The sequence below is a fragment of the Mus musculus genome, chromosome 13, assembly GCF_000001635.26.
Source record: "Mus musculus strain C57BL/6J chromosome 13, GRCm38.p6 C57BL/6J".
In the NCBI taxonomy this organism is placed as follows: domain Eukaryota; kingdom Metazoa; phylum Chordata; class Mammalia; order Rodentia; family Muridae; genus Mus; species Mus musculus.
The window spans coordinates 23,200,758-23,205,532 of record NC_000079.6 but is presented as its reverse complement, the minus strand read 5'-3'; the positions used below and the strand labels follow the sequence as shown (position 1 = coordinate 23,205,532).

The following is a 4,775-nucleotide window of genomic DNA, read 5'->3' as shown; positions in this document are numbered from 1 at the left end:
GCAGGACACTTGTGGGCAAGCTTTTTTTTTTTAAACCCATATTTTTTATATTGATTTATTTTTATTTAGTGTGTGTTTTGTCTACAAATATGTATGTGTTTCATGCATGCTTGATGCCCATGGATGTCATAAGATGGCATTGGATGCTCTGGATGAACTGGACCTACAGATGTTTTTGAACCACTGAGTTTGAGCTACAGGGTTGATGTGCCTGGATTGAACATGGATCCTCTTCAGGAGCAACAATTATTCTTAACCACTTTGCCATCACTCCAGCAATAGTGTTATTGAACTTTGAAATATTCAGAGGGGAAACACTTAAGTTTCTCAGAAGTTCCTCCCAATTCAGTTCCTGGCTTGGGGGTGAAAGGAAGGCAAAGTCCCAGGAGCCAGGAAACTTAAGGTAGTGTAGCTAGGAACAGAAAGTTCCTGGCTCAGCAAATGACAGGGCACCAGGGAGAGCACCAAGCTGGCACCCAGGATGGAGATGTGCAGAAGGAGCCCTTTCCCCTGGAGAAACCAAACTCCTACTGGTGACATCCTATTAGCAGTGACAGTTCCTGTGAGCCCAGGGCTTGAGGATGATAAATGTCCTGGATATGCTGTGATGACACCCACCCTGAGCCCTGCACAGACTCTGCAGGTGAATGTACCATCTTGTCTCAGTGAACTGAAGCTGCCTTTGACACTGACAGAGACACTGTGAGGTAGGGATGGTTAGGGGAAGTGATTGAAGAGAGGGTCTGGGTTCTTCTGTCACCGTGAAAGAGGAAAGTGACAAAAATCCAAGAAGAAAGCAGTCTCTGATTTCCCACCCGCCATCCAGAATTGTTTCCATGTGCACAAGGGAACAGAGTGCAGTTGTGTGTGATGCACTGAGCCAGAGATTCTCAACACAGCTCGGGCAGGTTCTGGAGACATGGACTGAAATTTCAGCTTGAGTGTGAGGAAGCTTTTCTTCTCTGCAGTTTCTCTAGTTTGTGTGTTTGTCCTCACAGGAGTGAGAGGTTCTACTCGACAGTATTTTATGTCTGGTACCCTTTAGGTTTCTCAGAATGAAGGTCTTTGCTCTTCTTTGTTATGGTTTTATTGTTCCTGAAGCTTATCTCTCCTGATTCAGAATATAACCCAATGTTCAATTACAGAGAATTGTGCAGGAAACTGACATGACACAAAATTCTAGAGCAATGGCTATTAGAGCATGTTTAACACTGTACAGACGCTGTCCTAAGCACTATGTGCCTCTGCTCCATTGAATCCTCTCAATACAGCTGAAGTGTATTGAGTCTTAAGTGGTCCAAGTAAAGTGTTCAAAGCCCAGCATATAACAATTAGGAAAGACAGCATTGAACAAACAGAATAGCTGGTTAAAAGCTTGAGTTTGTTGATTTCACAATTTATCCTCTCTAGTTTATTGATTTTTTTCTCTGTTATGTATCTGTACCTTGTATGCAGCTTCTGTAGTCCATGACCCGCTTCTGAAAGAACATACTGACTTAATTAGGTTCACACAGATTGCTCTTTACTTTTTACATACTGGAGGAATGAGCTTATTAAACATGTAGAAATATTTCTTCCAAATCAACTTGGAACAGACACATTTGTGTGTATCTGTTTCTCTCTCTCTCTCTCTCTCTCTCTCTCTCTCTCTCTCTCTCTCTCTCTGTGTGTGTGTGTGTGTTTCTGTGTTTCTGTGTGTGACATTTTCAACTATATTAACAAGGGTGGAAATCAAAGACAGTTTCATTGTTATGCATTTTGCTATTGTCATCTCAGTGAGTACATTTGAAAGCTACTAAATTATAACAAGATCAATGTAGAAGAGTTTCAAGTCAAAATAAAGCTTTTATGGTAAGTTTCTTGACTTGATGGGTAAGCCCATGCCAATCACTAAATTGGTTGAAAGGTGGAAGCTCACATTATTGGACAAATGGGAAAGTGCTAGAAACCTACCAAATGTGGTTTCCAAAGTGAATTGACTTCTCTGGGATACCGAGTTTTATCAATCTTCTGGAAAGAGCTCAACTCAAATGTTTCTCAGAATTGCTTTGCCAAACCATGTCTGTGATTAAAGTGCATTTGTAAAGCCAAGAGTTCATTGAGCAACCTATAACTTTTAAGCAGGCACTATGCTAGTACTTACAGACTACATACAAACTAGGTTCTCTCAAGCATGCTCACTGCCCAGTGCAGGAAGGGAGAATATAGATAGGCAACACAGTTTTCTGAAGGCAGGGAAAGCTTAAGTGATAAAGCGCTAAGCAGGTGCCACTGGGGAATGGGCAAAGATCTACTCTGCATAGTACAGCACGTATTCCTGTGAAAATGTAAGCACCAATGTCAAAACTTTTTTTATGAGAGGTTCAAAGTAATTCAAACCTGATTTCGATGTGGATGAGATGAGAAATTAAAACTGTCATGTGAAGTTCTATTTGTTTCATGAAGGGTAAAAGAAATGGAGTAAATTTCTGTTTCAAAGGCTCAATTTTCTTTTGCTGAAACAAAGTAAAGAAACAGAGAAAAAGACACCATACATAATGTGATTACATTCAGTGTGAAATACTGGGGAGGTTTGACAGGCTGAGGGATTTTTGATGGAGAGCATCACTAGACTAAACCCATCTTAAAACAAGTAGGAAGACCTGCCATTGTTAAGATTCTACAAGAACAGTTTTCCTGAAGTTTGGTTGTGGGAAATGTTCCCAGAAGAAACAGTAAAGACAGGATAAATAGGAATAAAAAGAAAATCATATTGTATGAATCTATCCATGCAGATTGAGAGCACAATTTTTACCACACTTAGTCCCATCTTGAGGCCAGTGATCTCAACTTTCATACTCAGTCATTAACCTTTGTATAATTTATGATCAAAAGGCTGGGGAAGAAGAGGTACCATATCATCTCCCTGAGAACCTGGTCTACTTGACCAAGCACAACTTTCTGAGAAACAGCAAACTTTTTATTAGTTCAACAACATTTGAGTGATGATTACATACAGGACAGTGAAGAGGATCAGGATGAAGCACAAACACAGTCCAATAGCCTGAGCTCACACCGAGTGAGATGAAGGAAAAGGAAGGAGCCTGCAAGGCAAGACCAATGCTCAGAACTGTGTTGGTTTGAAAATGCCAAAATGATGTCATGCATTTAACTTTTGTCTGGGAAGAGCATGGTCATATGAAGTTGAGGGATGAAGGATTTTCATGAAAGGCAGGAAACTATCAAGTTTATGCCCAGATTATAGCTATCATCATTTCCACAGAATGAAAAAGGACAAAACGAAAACAAAAAACAAAACAAACAAACTAAAAAGAAGAACAACAACACTGATCAGGGATCATGAAATAAAGTTCCATATATGTCCACAGAGTTGAGAGCATTCTTTTTATCAGAAAAAGTAGAGAAAATATTATGTGTTTTTCTTAGAAAAATTTTCCCAGTATAAAGCAGAAGATGAAGTGGAATAACATTATCCAGGCAATTGTCTTCCTTTCTCTTACTGGACCTGGAACTGTAGGAAATATCCTAGTATTCATGAGACGTGTATACTTCTGCCTTGGGTATTGCAAAAAAGCCTGTTGACCTTATTATCATCCATTTGGCATTTTCTAATCTGATTATTAGTTGTAGCACAGGGGTCAGAGATGTAGCTACAGTGTTTTATTTCAGAAACTTCTTAGGAGATATTGGTTGTAAAACTGTGGTTTATCTGGCAAGGATGGCACGGGGTCTTTCCATCTGTACCACCTGTCTCCTTAGTGTGGTCCAGGCTGTCACCATCAGTCCCAGGACCACCCTTTGGACAAAGCTCAAACCACAGACATCATCGCAAGTTCTTCCCTTTCTCCTCCTCTTTTGGATTGTTAATGTTCTCATAAGCTCCAACTTACTCTGCTATATCAAAGCAGGTGGTGGTTTAAACAGATCTATAGCTGCAGCATTCATTGGCCACTGCTATATGCTACCATCCAGACATATTAAGTGGCTTTTCCTCTCTCTCATGACTCTTCGTCATGTCATCTTTCAGAGTCTCATGGGCTGGAGCAGTGGGTCCATGGCTCTCCATCTGTATAAGCACCACAAGCATGTCCTCTACCTTTACAACTCCAGGTTTGCAAACAACTCCCTTCCAGAAATCAGAGCTACATGGAGTGTTCTCATTCTTATGGCCTGTTTTCTTTTCTTCTATTGGGGAGATTTCATTATTTCCTTCTACACAGGTTTCACAGTGACTCGAAATTTTACTTTACTAAATATTAAAATATTTTTAGAACTTGGTTATGCTAGTTTCAGCCCCTTTGTTCTGATCAGCAGAGATGTCCGTGTTCCTAATGTCTCACATGCTCACTGAGAAGTAAAGAAATTACATTCTACAGTTATTTTCTATGTTAAACATATGTACTTTGTAAAGTGGTTGGGCATTATGAATTTTAGAGGTATGTGTGTTCATTCAGGAGAAGGCGGGGCGAAGGCAGGGCATAATATTTGCTATGAAGCATAAGCTGACTTTGAGGTGTCTTGGGACACCAAGTGCTGCGATTATAGGCATTCCCCTCCTAACTGACATTTGCCATAATTTAATATTGCAGCATTAAATTAAACATTATAATAACTCATTTCAGTTTCTTCAGAAGTCTTTCACCACACATTCTTAAATTTGGGGTTTCTAGGAAGGTAGACAGCAGATTCTTACCATTTTCCCCATCCCACCATCCCTTCCATGTGACTTTTAGCTTTTCATTTGCACTGGGTATATTGCTTTAGGTAATGCTACT

At 40.0% G+C, this 4,775-nt stretch overlaps 1 pseudogene; it reads left to right on the top strand.

Annotated features, from left to right (window-relative positions):
- Vmn1r-ps132 (vomeronasal 1 receptor, pseudogene 132) lies at window positions 3,454-4,349 on the top strand (annotated as a pseudogene).